Below are 16020 nucleotides of genomic sequence, written 5' to 3'. Positions count from 1 at the left end.
GGGCATGGTTTCAATCAACCCCTCCACCCACCCCTGCCAAGTTATGCTGTGGCTATTCTTTTATTTCCTCAGGGGAGGTAGGTTTATGGTAAAGAAATCTCTGTACATCTTAGCTGTAACATGCCTATATGCAGGGCTAAACAGAGGGGTGTGTGTGTGTGTGTGTGTGTGTGTGTGTGTGTGTGTGTGTGTGTTTTAAGATTTTATTTAGTTTATTTGACAGATAGAGATCACAAGTAGGCAGAGAGGCAGGCAGAGAGAGAGGGAGGAGGAAGCAGGCTCCCTGCTGAGCAGAGAGCCCAACACGGGGCTCGATCCCAGGACCCTGGGATCATGACCTGAGCCTAAGGCAGAGGTTTTAACCCACTGAGCCACCCAGGTGCCCCTAAACAGAGGTTTTTAACCGGTAGGCTAAAAGGGAATAGAAACAACAGGGAGTCAGACATGCTATGTTTCCCCCTGTTATAATTTCCCGTGGTCAATCCTTCATTCCATTTCTATGGAACATGGGCAGAGGTCTGCCTTCTGTAACCGCTTCAAACTGAATTAGGGTGCAGTGGAGGCTTTGGAATAGAAGGATCTGAGACAGAGTTGATCCCAATTTTTGGTCCCTTGTGCTAATGGTGGTGCGGGGGGGGGGGGGTGCTCAGAGATAGTTCCCTCTCTGAGAACTTGGATATTTCTCTACATGGTTTGGTACCACATGGCATCATTGATTTTATTCCCAAGTACACTTTAAGGAATAGTAACAGTACAGCATAACCCAATAGTCTCATCCTCTCTTAAATCGACCTGGCATCAGTGGCCGTCCAAGAATACAGATGAGGGGGGCGCCTGGGTGGCTCAGTGAGTTGAGCCGCTGCCTTCGGCTCAGGTCATGATCTCAGAGTCCTGGGATCGAGTCCCGCATCGGGCTCTCTGCTCAGCAGGGAGCCTGCTTCCTCCTCTCTCTCTCTGCCTGCCTCTCTGCCTACTTGTGATCTCTCTCTGTCAAATAAATAAATAAAATCTTTAAAAAAAAAAAAAAAAAAAGAATACAGATGAGGGGGGCCTGGGTGGCTCAGTGAGTTAAGCCTCTGCCTTCAGCTCAGGTCGTGATCCCAGGGTTCTGGGATCGAGCCGCACATGGTACTCTCTACTCACAAGGGAGCTTGCCCTCCCCCACACCCAGCCCCACCTGCCTCTCTGCCTATTTGTGATCTCTCTCTCTCTCTGTCAAATAACTAAGTAAAATATTAAAAATTATAATATACATATGAGTAAATTAGTCTGAGCCCCTCCTCCGGCTGGGGAAGGGGGCAAAGGTTGTGGTGGGTTAAGGGCTTCTTCTAGCCAAGTAGCTTAGTGCTTGACTTGAATTATCAGGGGCTCTTCTCCTTCTCCTTCCTCTTCCTTCTCTTCTGCCTTTACAGATTTTTATTAAGGAATCTCTGCACCTTGGGGCGCCTGGGTGTCTCAGTGGGTTAAAGTCTCTGCCTTTGGCTTGGGTCATGATCCCACGGTCCTGGGATTGAGCCCTACATTGGGCTCTCTGCTCTGTGGGGGGGGCTGCTGCCTCCTCTCTCTCTCTCTCTGTGTCTCTCTCTGCCTACTTGTGACCTCTGTCTGTCAAATAAATAAATACAATCTTTAAAGAAAAAAAAAATGTAATCTCTGCACCCAGTGCGGGGCTTGAACTCACAACACTGAAATCAAGAGTCGCATGTTCTACCGACTGAGCCAGCCAAGTGCCCCTATTTATATGGGTTCTTATTTCCAAAGGGTGGTTAATACAGGTGCAGCAAGTGGAGTTAACTATCATAGACTCTGCCTCATTCATCTAGCAATCCAGTGGTTAATAAGAGGCACTTCTATGGAAACAAAAGGAAAACACTGGTTACTGGTTGAAACAAGGGCTCAACCCAGTATCTAAGTCTGGACTGCTGCCAGTGAGGTCTCTAGCTGTCAGGCTTGAAGCATCCTTGGGTGGAGTGGGAGTGGGCAGGGCCTATCTAAGGGATTCTTCTGGTGTGTAGGTCAAATGTCTCATTTCGAGTGTCCCATGGAGCAGCAGGCACAAAGACTGTCTATTATGTATGACGAGCTAGTGTGGCCACTTCCCTCAAGTTTCTTTCACGTGGTCGAACTTCTTCTCCAGGCTTCAGAGGGGGAAAAAATATAGATAGATAGATAGATAGATAGATAGAGATATAGATATATATATAGATATAGATACACACACACACACACACACACACACACACACACACACACATTGTTTTAGTTCTTAATGGTTGTAAGATAGGAGAATGGTAGAATGTTGGAAACCTTAGTTCAAAGAGTCACAGTCAGGGCACCTGGGTGGCTCAGTGGGTTAAGCCGCTGCCTTCGGCTCGGGTCATGATCTCAGGGTCCTGGGATCGAGTCCCGCATCGGGCTCTCTGCTCAGCAGGGAGCCTGCTTCCTCCTCTCTCTCTCTCTCTGCCTGCCTCTCTGCCTACTTGTGATCTCTCTCTGTCAAATAAATAAATCTAAAAAAAAAAAAAATTTAACAAAGAGTCACAGTCATAGAGAATCAAGGAAACCAGAAGGATCCAGGATCCAGTCCAGTTTTAGAGGCAAAGAACAAACGCTCAAAGATAATTCATCAGAACTACCAACTACCAACCCCGAAAGTGTGTTATTGAATTAGAATCTTTCTTTCTAAAGTCACCGTTCTTCCCCTCAAAGATAGCCAAAGGAAGGTTAATTTGTTTGTAAAACAAGTCCAGTTTTAACACAGTTGTTCTAATCATCTACATAAGCAAGGCAAGAATAGCAAGTGACCATATATGGGGTTTTTCTTTCTTTCTTTCTCTCTTTCTTTCTTTTCTGCTTTGATGGAGCTTTTTACAAAGGCTTTTAGGTTGAACTTTTTTCTTTTTAAAAGATTTTAGTTTGGGCGCCTGGGTGGCTCAGTGGGTTGGGCCGCTGCTTTCGGCTCAGGTCATGATCTCAGAGTCCTGGGATCGAGTCCCGCATCGGGCTCTCAGCAGGGAGCCTGCTTCCCTCTCTCTCTCTCTCTGCCTGCCTCTCTATCTACTTGTGATTTCTCTCTGTCAAATAAATAAATAAAATCTTAAAAAAAAAAAAAAAGATTTTAGTTTATTTATTTGAGCGGGGTGGGGGGGGGGGGGGACACAAGCGGAAGGAGAGGGAGAGGGAAAAGCAGACTCCCCCGAAGGCAGATGCTTAACGACTGAGCCACCCAGGCTCCCCTAGATTGGACCTTTAAGTGCCTGTTTAAACCCAGGAGCCAAGCCAAAAATTTCCCACCAGATTCGCCTGCAAAATCTGCAGATTTGGGTGGATTCCTCTTTTCCTGAGGCCCTCCAAATTTCCTGAAGTTCCTGCATCCGCCATGAGGTGGCACTCTTTACTCAACTGTTAAGGCTAGGGCGACCTCTGTCAGCAAGGTTAACAGGCCAACATTTCCAAGGGGCTTTATGGATCCATACAGTCAATGAGACCTTTTTTTTTTTTTTTTTTTTTTTTTTTTTTTTTTTTTAAAATTTTTTTTTTATTTTTTTTTATTTGACAGAACACAAGTAGGCAGAGAGGCAGGCAGAGAGAGAGGAGGAAGCAGGCTCCCTGCTGAGCAGAGAGCCCGATGCGGGACTCGATCCCAGGACCCTGAGATCATGACCCGAGCCGAAGGCAGCGGCTTAACCCACTGAGCCACCCAGGCGCCCACAATGAGACCTTTTTAAGCTGTCTCATCATATCTGAGTCTACGCATGTGTCTCTGAAAGATGATATTCCAGGGGCACCTGGTTGGTTCAGTCAGTAGAGAGCAGGACTCTTGGTCTCAGGGTTGTCAGTTCGAGCCCCACGTTCGGTGTAGAGATTACTTAAAAAATAAAAATCTGTTGGGCGCCTGGGTGGCTCAGTGGGTTAAGCCTCTGCCTTCGACTCAGGTCATGATACCGGGGTCCTAGGATGGAGCCCTGCTTTGGGCTCTCTGCTCAGCAGGGAGCCTGCTTCCAGCTCGCGCTCTCTCTCTCTCTCTCTCTCTCTCTCCCTCTCTCCCTTTCTCTCCCACCACCCCACCCCTCTCTCTGGTAAAAAACTAAAATCTGCAAAATGAAATGAAATGAAATGAAATGGGGGGGCGGAAAAAAGAATAAAAGCTGATTATCTGTATTGCATGTGGCATTGTGGGCTCCAAAACTATGTCTCTTTAAAATAAAACCAACAACCTTGAATTGCCTTTAAAGCCAAAAAAGTCGCACCTGTGTCCACTAAAAAAAGTCAGTCAATTGTTTCCCCACACTCAGGCTCCTGTGGGGAAGTCTGAAGTGGGCTGTTTAGGTCCAGGGGAGCCCTCGGGGCCCCTCCCTGCTGATTTGCAAGATGCTCCAATTTAGACCTCAGAAGGAGTTGGCCCAAGGGCTTGGAGTGACTTTTGTTCCTTGATAACGAGGCGGGGGAGGCGGGGGGGAGGGTGGAGGAGGGAGGAGGAGGAGGAGGAGGAGCCGCCGCCGCCGGAGGCACCTGGGATGGCAAAGGAGTTGACCACTCCAGCCACACCCCCGGCGTGCAGAAAAGGGTGTGTGTGTGGGGGGGGGGTCTCGCGGCGGAGGTGAAGGCGGGGCAAGGGAGCCGCTGGCAAGGCCCGGGGCAGATTTAAAGTTTTGGACTAATTTTTTTTTTTTTTTTTTTTTTTTTCTTTTCCCGTTTGGCCTCTGCCTGCCTCCGCCTCCGCCTCCGCCTCCGCCTCCGCCTTCATCTCGTTCTGTAAAATAGGCTTTATCTGTAGTTGCTTTTCAGCCCCCTGGGAGTCAGTGGGTTGGGCATCAATCAGTTCAGGTGTGTGTACTTGGGGAGGAGGAAGTGGGGAGGGGAGTGGATTTCGGATTTCTAGTGTCTGTCCGCCCATCTTCCTCCACTTCCTCATTCTTTTGACTATTGGGAAGTTGGGGGGGGGGGCAGGTGTGTTCCATTTTTGTCTATCCTTCTCTCTCTGGACCATCGATTGGGGCCCTTCCCTTGAGGCATCTTTCCGATGGAGCGACAATCCCCTATATTCAGACAAAAGCCTGAATGTAGGGGAGACAATCCCCTACATTCAGACAAAAGTCTGAATGTAGGGGATGTCATCCCAGATCATGTGACCTGAAAAACATTCGGGCTTGTTCGTCTCATGCCCGATTTTTACAGGTGCCTCCTTTAGACTCAGTAAAAAAAAAAGAGAGTCCTTTGCAAATGGATGTTAGCAAAAGCATCCTGAGGGAGAGAAAACATCTCAGATGTGTAACGCATAGGGACACATAGATACAAACAAGATGCAAACAACTTCTAGCCTTTGTTTCAGTCTTACTTGTGGAGAGGTCATGAAAGACCAGAGGCTCAAAATCCACCCCTTGGCTGAAAACAAATCCAAGTGCAACATAGCATGGCCACCTATGGATCCCATCCATCAGTTGTTTTCCATTTCCAATCAAAACACGGCAGGTTCTGTGCAACAGCTGCAGCAACAGCTGCAGCAAGAAACAAACCAAATGAAGACCAGAGCATCTCCCTGAGCGTTGGGTCCTCCCCAAAAGCTGGGCCTTCACTGATGGAACTAAACAGGCTTCCCAGTTTCTAATAGCTTAGTCTCCTAGCAGCCTTCCTCTACTTGTGCACGCAATTCAAACATGTCGAAAGAAGCCCACTTGGGCCATCTGAGACTCATGGTACCCTGAAATGGTTCTGTTTATGCATTTGACAGAGAGAAACAGCGAGGGAGGGAAACGAGCAGGGGCAGGGAGAGTGGGAGAGGGAGAAGCAGGCTTCCCGCTGAGCAGGGAGCCAGATGAGATGGGGGCCCGGGGTGGGGGTGGGTGCGCGCGCGCGCGCACACACACACACACACACACACACACACACACACGCACACACAGGATCCCAGGTGCCCGAGATCATGACCTGAGCCTATGGCAGACCCTTAACGCCTGAGCCACCCAGGTGCCCCTGGGTTACTGTTTCTTAAGCGCTTCACATTCCAAAGAACCTGTGTGCCAAAGCGGTATGGGAGCGGGGGCGGCGGCACACAGGAGACCCGTTCTCTCCCTAAGCTACAAAAAGCTCAGGGTCCCCTGGTTGGTTCTCCATAGAGCGCACTGATTCTTAGATCTGAGTCCTGAGTTCCAGCCCCACCCCGGTAGTAGAGATCACTTCCACAAGGACCAAAATAGCAATGAAGAGCTCGATAAACACCCCGCATGGCCTCTGCCGCTCTGCCTACTTGGGCTCTCTTTCTCGCTGTCAAATGCAGAAGTAAAATCTTTAAAATGAAAGAAAGAAAGAAAGAAAGAAAGAGAGAGAGAGACATCCTTTTTTTTTTTTTTTTCTTTCTTTGAGAGAGAGAAGAGAGGGGGACACACAAACACACACACACGTGTGTATATATGTATGTGTGTATACACACATGTACGCACACATATATTCTGCGCGCGTGCAGAAGCAGGGGGGAAGGGCAGGCAGAGGGAGAGGGAGAAGCAGGCTCCCCGCTGAACAAGAAGCCTGATGTGGGACTTGATCCCAGGAACGTGGGATCATGACCTGAGCCAAAGGCAGACGCTTAACCTTAAGGGACTAAGCCGCCCAGGTACCCTGTGAGTGACATTCTTAATCCTCAAGGACGGGAAGTTGAGAATGGAAAGGAGAACTCTGGACAAACTGATCTTGTTTGTTTGTTTGTTTGCTTGCTTCTTTCTTTCTTTCTTTCTTTCTTTCTTTCTTTCAGATCTGTATGTTCCTTTAGCCTCCCCACGTAGGTTAGTTACTCTTCCACAATCGCCTCTTCTTGTTCAACTCAATATACCAGCAACTAGGATTTGCTCCTTCTCAGGGTCTTGCTTTCCTTGGGAGGGCTTTGTCATGTGACACTTTCAGGGAACAAATTTGTAGGCTCCTTTTCCTGTTACTCTGTCTCATGTCAATGTCATCCTTAGGGTCTGCCACAAACCCTGAGCTAAAGGGTGTGCCCCGGTGACGTCTTCCTTTCCAGCATCTTTGAATTCTCCCTCCTTCATGACCTTGTTCCTTCCATGCACAGCCCTCTGCTCAGCCCCCCCCCCCATGCCAGAAATATGGGTGATGGCCTCTCAAAGCTAAACATACTCTTACCGTACGACACGGCAATCCTGCTCCTTGGTATGTATCGATGACCCAAATGAGTTGAAAACTGAGGTCTGCACAGAAACCTACACGCAGACGTTCACGGCCCCTTCACTCATAATGGCTTGAACCTGGAGGCAATCCAGAAGTCCCGCAGGAGGAGAATGGATACAGAGAGTGGGGTACATCCAGGCCATGAACTAAATGGTTTTCGGGGCTTTGGAAAGAGATGAGCGAGCTATGGAGCTATGGGGAGCTGTGGGGAGCCAGGCAGGGAAACTTCCGTGTGTATTCCTGACTGAGAGAAGCCAATCAGAAGAGGTGCACCTACCTCACGGTTCCAACTCAATGTGACATGCTGAAGGAGGCCAGACTGTGGAGAGGGTCATGAGATCAGTCGGCTGGAGAGCAGAATATGAACTGTAGCAGACAGCGTCATAGACGGGCAGGTGTGTGGAGAGGGTTTCTCCCCCTCTTTGACCAGGTTTTGCTCCAAAGGAGTGCAGCCAAAATTGTAACCATAGGAGGCAGTGGGCTCCCCGAAAAATCTCAAGGAAAAGAACTGTAAGCAACAGGAATAGCTATTGGTCAGGCTCTAAAGGAAAGGGTGGAGAGATTCAACCAGTTGGCCTGAAAGTTGGCGATAAATGTCTTCTCCCAGAATATGGAGGCCTCGGGGTAGTTCTAGATGATGTGGACTATTTTCTTACTTAGAGACCGTGACATTCTGAGAAAATATATAGACTGTAATAAATCATTATTGCAATGGCATCCCGTGAAACTACTGAGTCCACTGAAGTTGTGAAATCTTGCCTCGTGTTAGTAATTTCCATGTCTGTCTTTCATAATAAGCCAATGATATTCAAACTAGTGATAAGGAAGGTAAGAAGTCAGGGCAGGCAGGCAGGCAGGGAAAAAGGGAAAACAAAGATCTGTCGGCTGCCATGGGTTTTGGCAGGGGTGGAGGGTGCCTGTTGGGGGGCGGGGGGAAGGTGCGGGTGGGTAGGTGGGTGGGGGTGGGTAGGGTGACTAGGAGGCAGAGAACAGAGGATTTTTAAGGCGGTGGAAACTATTCAGAGTGCTACGATGGTGGTAAGATACTTTTGTCGAAACCCAGAGAAAGGGGGCGCCTGGGTGTCTCAGTGAGTCAAGTCTCTGCCTTTGGCTCTGGTCATGATCTCCGGGTCCTGGGATCGAGCCCCGTATTGGGCTCTCTGCTTGGCGGGGAGTCTGCTCCCCGCCCCCCCCCCCCCCACTTATGATCTGTGTGTCTGTCTGTCTGTCTCTCTCTCTGTCAAATAAATAAATAAAGTCGTTATAAAAAGGAAAACAAAACCCCAGAGAATGGATAACGCCAAGAGTGGACTCTCGTGTAAACTCTGGACCCTGAGTGGCTGATGATGATGTCACAATGTGGATGAGCAGGTGTCCTGTAGGTACTGGCCGTATTCTCCAGTGAATTTGGCTGTGAACCCAAAATCGATCAAAATAAGTAAGTACGTAAGTACGTAAATAAATAAATAATTAGAAACAAAGCCCCATTAAACGCGCGCGCGCGCGTGCACACACACACACACACACACACACACACACACACACACACACACACACACACGAAGGAACAAACACAAAAACCGGACAGACAGGCAGACCGGATGTGGAGCTGTCTGGGAAATGGTCAAGAAAGAATTGCAGAGATGTGTTTGGTGCAAAAAAGGTGTTTTTAGGACAGCACGGGGACAGGACCTGTGGGCAGAAAGAGCTGTGCTGGGATTGTGAGGGGTCACTGGTGGTACGGTTTCCAGTTAGTGGGGGTTAGGGATAAGGTAAGTCTCCCAGGAATGTGTGTATGCTGCGAGCAAGGTCTCCGAGACCTTGCAGGACTACGTACTGTCAAGGTGAGGTAAGTCCCTCTTGTTTTAGCAAAGCATTAGTCATGAGACCCTTTAGATGTGTGTCTGTGGGCCACGTGTTGGAAGAGGGATGTTAGCATCTCGTGGGCATTTGTGGCTATCGGAGTGAAGTGACACGCACTAGAGCAAATCCTCACGGGTAAAACATTGAACAAAATCCTTGAGGGAGTTGTAGGGGTGTTACACCCTGTATGTGTCAGGGATTCATCATCGGGTTACAAGTGGTCAGGAGACCTTGCTGTTGCCTCATTTCTCTTGCCTTGGCTCTCTTCATCTGGTCTGAGTGACGTTCCAGGTGGACATTCTTGCTGCTGGGGTGTGGGTGTGGGTGTGAGTGGGGGTGGGGGGGCTGCTGGTGGTGGTGGTGGTGGTGGTGGTGGTGGTGGTGTTTGGTAGTGGTGGTGGTGGACACACATTCTCCTCTACCTGCTTAGGGTCTGTGGCTGGGCCTAGGATGTTGTCCGACAGAAGAGCTTCCCTGGAGAAGGGCATCTAACTGTGGGTAGGTGTTTGCCTTCACAGGGGCGCCTTCAGAAGGGCCTAAAGACAGGGACTCGAGGGGTGCCTGGGTGTCTGGGTGTCTGGGCGGGTTGGGCCTCCGCCTTCCAGGTCATGATCTCATGATCTCCGGGTCCTGGGATCGAGCCCCGCGTCGGGTTCTCTGCTCAGTGGGGAGCCTGCTTCCTCCTCTCTCTCTCTCTGCCTGCCTCTCTGCTTACTTGTGATCTCTCTCTGTCAAATAAATAAATAAAATCTTAAAAAAAAAAAAAAAAAAAAAAGAAAGAAAGAAAGGAAGAAAGAAAGAAAGACAGACAGACAAGACAGGGACTCGATCCACTCGTGAAGAACGGACGAGAAAAAAAGGGGTTTGGGCAAGGGGCAGGCAGCTCCTTGGAAAAGACAGCCCCGGGAAGATGGGGGTGGGGGTGGGGCTGGTTGAAAGAAGTTTCATCGATGTGGACGGTTCAGACCCTAATTCTCCGGCTCCCCTTTCCTGTCTCTGGTGATGGAGGATGCCTTTCTGCTTCCTGGTTCCAGGGAAGGTACCTTTCGCATGGGAGTTGGCTCTCTTGGTCTCGTGAAGACCAGAAGGGTCGGCATATCCTTCTTGTAGGTGCTGTGTCTTCAAGGAGTTGAATTTGAGATAACCGACGTGCCACAGTGGGCACCTTTGAGGGGTGAGGGTGACATGTTCTGGTTTCCTTCAGGGCAGTCTACCCAGACTCAAGTGGCTCACGGGTCCTTGTTCCTCGGGAATCCCTCTCCCCATCCCTGGTCCTGCTATTGCTGGCTCCTTTCTTTCCGGCCATTCCCGAGGCTCCTCCACAGCGGCAGCGTGCCTGCGCATAGGCTCCTTGGCCTGGGTGTTAAAAAGAAGATCGGAAGGTTCCCTGCCGTTCGACCCTGGGCCCTGCAGAGTTTGTCGTTGCTATGGTTCTTCTGTAGTTTTTAGTCGCCTCTGGGATGATCAGGGATGGACTCCCTGCCTCTCAAACCCAGACTCCATGTCCATTTGGAAGTAGACATTAAAACTGCCTCGCTGGTTTTCTGAGTCGGGGGCCTTGTATTAGACACGACCTGCTCAAAGGGACCTGACCCTAAAAATCTTGGTTTTCTTCCTTGCCTTTGGCCGTGTGGCAGACTTCCCATCTGAATGGATTGTACCCCGGTTCCCCTAGTGACCCAGCTCCAACCTCCGGGAGCGTTTCCTCATTTTGTTTCTCTCTGAGCAACACCCTCCACCCCCCACCTCCCACTCCCGGCTGATCCCCCAGGCCTCTGTGTGTCCTTTGCTCTTGGGTCCTCTTCAGAGGGTGTTTCACAGAGCCTAGGTTTTTAATTTTGGGGACTTCCAACCCCTCCGTTTACTTTTTATTTTTTATTTATTTATTTTTTTAACGGATCGCGCCTTTGGTGTCCAGTCTTAAACCCTCTTTGCCTGGCCCTAGATCCCCAGCTCTCCCCCTAGAATCACCCCCCCAACATGCGCGCGTGCACACAGACACAGACACACACAGACACACAGACACACAGACACACACACACGCACACGCACACGCACACACTCACGTGTGTTCCAGTGTTCTGTTTCCCATGGAAGTGTGAGATCCGTTTGGAGTTCACATTGGTAGGAGGGGTGAGGTCTGGCTGTTTGGATAGAAGCTTTCTTCTTCCTTTTTTTCTCCTTCAAAAAGAATTTTGGTGCTGGTGGTAGGGAGGTAGGTAGAGAGGGAGGGAGGGAGGGAGGGAAGGAGGGAGGGAGGGCAGGCGGGTGAAGGAGCGAAGGAGCGAAGGATCCAGAAGGAGGGTCAGAGAGCAGGAGGGTGAGAAGCAGAGTCTCTGCTGAGTAGGGAGCCCCGATGGATGCGGGGCTCAATCCCAGGACCCGGAGATCATGACCTGAGCTGAAGGCAGAGACATTTCACCGACTGAGCCACTCAGCCGCCCCAGTTTTCTTCTTTCTTTCTTTCTTTCTTTCTTTCTTTCTTTCTTTCTCTCTCTCTTTCTTTCTTTCTTTCTTTTTTTCTTCTTTTTTAAGATTTTATTTATTTATTTGACAGAGAGAGATCACAAGTAGGCAGAGAGGCAGGCAGAGTGAGAGGGGGGAAGCAGGCTTGCCGCTGAGCAGAGAGCCCGATGCGGGGCTCGATCCCAGGATCCTGGGATCATGACCTGAGCCGAAGGCAGAGGCTTTAACCCATTGAGCCACTCAGGTGCCCCCCAGTATTCTTGTTTCTTTGTCTGCCTTCTTGCCTGCGTGTTGGGCCTGTGGATGTCTGATGACTGACTGTCCTCTGATTTCGTGGGGAGGTGGGCCATGTTTCCTCCTTTGAATGGCCTTTGCGCATCGGTGTGCTATGCCCAAATTCCGAGACCCCCCCCCCCCAAAGACGACCACCAGAGTCCAGAGTCAAAGCCAAACAGCAAGGGTTGTTTATTACGAGTTCGAACCCGGACCTCCGCGCACTGGTTGCCGGTGACGCTAAGAGGTCCTGAGCTCAGGATCACGGCACTTTTTATGCACTATTTTTGGGGAGGCAGGGACTTAGCATACATCATAGTATCTCCTAACAAATCACTACACATACCGCGGGAAAATCAAACAGCAACTTATCGCCCTCGCCCCGCAAGGACGACAAGAACCCTGGTTCGGATGCATCTTCTCTCTCTCTCTCTCTCTCTTTTATTTCTGCAAGTCTACACACTTATATATGCTTACATGACCAATCAGCGAGCAGGGTACAGGAGGGAGCGAATCAGGCGGTGCACCTAAACGAACAACTTCGCTAGCAACCAATGCTGTTTACTTCCTCTTTGGGCGTTCCGCTTAGTCTCACGAGGCAATCCTAACCTGGCAACTAGCCAGGCGCCATCTTTTACTGGCGGAGGCCGCCCTGGCCAGGGGCCTGCCTCCGACAGCAACTCTCTCATATGACTGGCGCGCTACAGAGGGGGGGGGGGGGGGGGGAGGGCTGGGAACAGATTATTGGTTAGGTCAAAGGGCTGTCATTCTTCAAACTGCTTGGTGGGCACCGCTAGGGTATGTGTCACCTCTGGATTGGCTGGGGTCTCCCTGACAAGCCGCGGGGTGCCAGATGGTTGTTATCTCTTGCACCCAGAGCTGGGTGGGGGGTCCGGGAGCAGTCATTTTGTCACGTCCAATTCTGGGTGGGGGTTTCTCTGGTGCCAGATGACTGTTATCTCTTGGCCCAAAGCCGGGTGGGGGGGTCCGGGAGCGGCCACTCTGCCAGGTTCAATTCTGGGCGGGGGTTGTGTGGTTACAGAGTGCTTATAGAAAGTTTGCTGGTAATTTTCCATCTCCTCATGGGTTAGCAAGGGAAGGTGCAGAAGCAGAAATAGCGGTTATGGTTATAGTTTAGGCATCTCAGGTGGAACCTTTGTTGGGCTTGGGTATATCTGTTTGGGTATCTGTTCCGTTCCATTGATTCATTGATGGACCGACTATGTCTCTTTGTCTGCCAACATCACAGGGTTCCCACGGCCTCTACCAAAAAAAAAAAAAAAAAAAAAAAAAAAAAAAAAAAAAAAAAAAAAAAAAAAAAAAAAAAAAAAAAAAGGCATTCGACCAGGGTGACTTTATTTCTGATTTTTGTTTTGTTTTCCTATGTTGTGTTTGAAATCGACATAGCGATCCGAATGTCTTTGGCCTGTCAGCTCTGTACACCCACCCAGTGTGGCCCTGGAACTCAGGACCCCCACAGATCAAGAGTCGCCTTCCTCGGGGATCCTCTGGACCGAGACAGCTAGGTGCCCTGAAAGATGTGTACTTGAATCACAGGTGTGAAGTCTGCGCCCATGAACTTTGCACTGGGAAACCTTATTTGGATCGTCGCACTCTTGGGGAAATACTGGTGAAAGAATGTTGTGTAGCTAACTACGGAGGAACTGACTTGGAAGGAAAACCTTTTTCAGTTTCTGGTGTTTGGTCAATTCTCTCGACTCAATAGGTGTCCAGCCTTCAGATTCACATTATTTGCTTGATTTCTCTCTTGTCTGCGTTTCCTCATTTACTTTTATAGTGAGTGCTCAGGGTTGATGCTTGACAGAGAACAGTTTTCATCCTGGCGGGTGGGTGGGTGGGTGGGTGGGTGGGTGTATGTGTGTGTGTGGGGTGTGTGTGTGTGTGTGTGTGTGTGTGTGTGTGTGTGTGTGTGTGGGTGTGTGGGGGGGGGGGGGGGGGGCTCCGGCGGCAGCGGCCCGGGCGCGTTTCCCAAGTCTCCTCTGGGCTGCTGGAGTCACGCCGTGCCCGCCGGGAGCTCCCGAGGCTGACGCCCGCCCCTCCGAAGTGGGCCGGGACACGAGATTGGGCGGTCTGGTGGCCGGCAGCGCGACTTCACTGCCCTGCGATCCGGGCCTGCCTCGGTGTCTTTCGCGGCGGTTGTCTGCCGCCACCTGGCGGCCGCTTTTATATAGCGTCTCCCCGCTGGAGCGTGGGCGACATCGGCAAGGGATGGCATTTGGTGGCGGTCCCCGAGCTGCAGTTCCGGGAAGCCGGCGACACTAGAGGGAGCCTCCGGTTTTCTCTGGAGTGTCGGGGCGCAATCGGCTCGTGGGAGATTGAACCCGTAGTTTTTTGGGGAACTAGTGGCGCTCTAGCCTCGTCCTCCTCCTCCTCCTCGCTCTCCTCCCGTAGAGGTGTTGGGGGCTGCCTGGAGGGGTGGACCAGCACCCCGCCGGTGCCCCCTCCTCCACCCCTGGCGGAACGGGAGAGGGTGTGCGCGTGCGGCACGAGGACGCCGTTCGGCGTGAGGCTCTGGCCGGTCGTCAGGCCTTCTGTGTCCCGCGTGTCCCGTGTCACACTCGGGTGGTTGGGGACCGGCGTGAGCCTCGCTGGGAAGCCCGTGGATGGCGCGAGGGTTCCGTCCGCGGGCACACGCGTGGGGTCCTGGTCGTCGCCCCCGATTTTCTCACCAAGTTTTCCGAGGCCCTCTGCGTAGGTGGGGACCGGATGGGACCGGATGGGATCAGACCAGACCAGGCCGCGCCGCGAGGGGAGGCACGGGCCGCGACCTCCGTGGAGGTCCGGCCATCGGGGGGCGCCTCCACGGGTCCGCCCCCTCTCCCAGTCCCAGCCGGGAGTCAGTGACCGTCCTGGGGCGGTCCTGAGGGCCGGGGCCGGTGGTGAGAGAGAGGAGGAGGCGAGCGCCGGCAGATCCCCCCCCCCCCCCCCAAAACTTGATTCTTCTCGAAGTCCCGACCTTGGGACGACAGGCGGACCAGGGGAGGAGCTAGCCGGGCAGAGCCGGGCAGAGCCGGGCAGAGCCGGGCAGAGCCGGGCAGAGCCGGGCAGAGCCGGGCAGAGCCGGCCCGGGCCAGCCCAGCCCACCCCGCTCCACCCCCCTCGCGTCGTCTGTCGGTCCCGGCTACCCCCTCCCCCATGCTCCCGGGGGTCGACCAGATGGCCCTAGGGGTTCCGTGGGGCGCACCCACCCCTTTTCTTGGGGTGTGTGTGTGTGTGTGTGTGTGTGTGTGTGTGTAGGGTGATGGAGCGGTATTTGGGGCCAGTGGCTGGGCCACGGTCCCACGAGGTCCCGGTGACCTGTGGCTAGGCCCCGCCTGATGGCGTGGCTATTTTGTCCCCTGAAAGGAGCACTTTTTGTTGCCAGGTAGGTGCTGACACGCTGTTTGAGTGACTTGCCTTAGAGATGTGGGCCTCTGGGTGCGTGCGGGGCTCCGGGCTTGGCCGTGGTGCCAAATCCGGCTCGGCCCTCGCTTGTTTGAGCCGTCTGCGTGGGCCTGTGCGCTGCCGGCTCTTGTTGCCCCCCAGGTGGCCTGGGCTGTGGTGTCACCTCTGGTCTCCAGCACCCGAGGGCTGCGTGGGCAGGTGGCGTGGGTCCTTTACCCCGTGCACTCTGCGTTGCGGGCACCCGGCTGTGGCTGTGGCAACCCCCGTTTCCGTTCCGCAAGGCTCCGTGCCACGTGTCAGGCATTCTCCCTGGGTTGCCCGGCTGTTCTTGCCCTAGGCTCGAGGGGTGCCGGCGAGGCTGAAAAGCAGGCCCTTCTGGTGGATGTCCTCGCCGGTTGTTTCCCCCCTCTGGGGCCTCCTTGGGCACGTTTTTTGCTGATCGATGTGGTGATGTCGTGTTCTCCCGGGCCGGGCCTAAACCGCGTCAGACGAGGGACGGACATTCATGGTGAATGGGACCGTGCTTCTCGCTCTGCCCGCGGGTCCCTCGCTCCTCCTCTTCTGCCCCCCCCGCTGTCGTGGGTGGTGTAGGGGGGGGGAGGGTGCGGGGGGGTGTGGGGGCTCCGGCCCGACTCCACTTTCCCACGGTTCCCGCCTCAGGGCGCCCGTGGGCGTGGGGCCCTCTGACGCAGCGGACACTCTCGCTTGCCTCTCTTGGCGTCTTGTGGGGTGAGCGGCCCTCCCCGTGGCGGGGAGGGCTGTCCCCATGCCGCGCTGCTCACCGCCTGGGCGTGCTGAGTGCGTGGCGCCTGGGCCCTCTGTGGTGCCCCTGGAGCG

This window comes from Mustela putorius, unplaced genomic scaffold (genome assembly GCF_011764305.1).
Source record: "Mustela putorius furo isolate JIRA1106 unplaced genomic scaffold, ASM1176430v1.1 tig00000398_pilon_pilon_pilon, whole genome shotgun sequence".
Taxonomy (NCBI): domain Eukaryota; kingdom Metazoa; phylum Chordata; class Mammalia; order Carnivora; family Mustelidae; genus Mustela; species Mustela putorius.
This window is presented reverse-complemented; position numbering follows the sequence as displayed.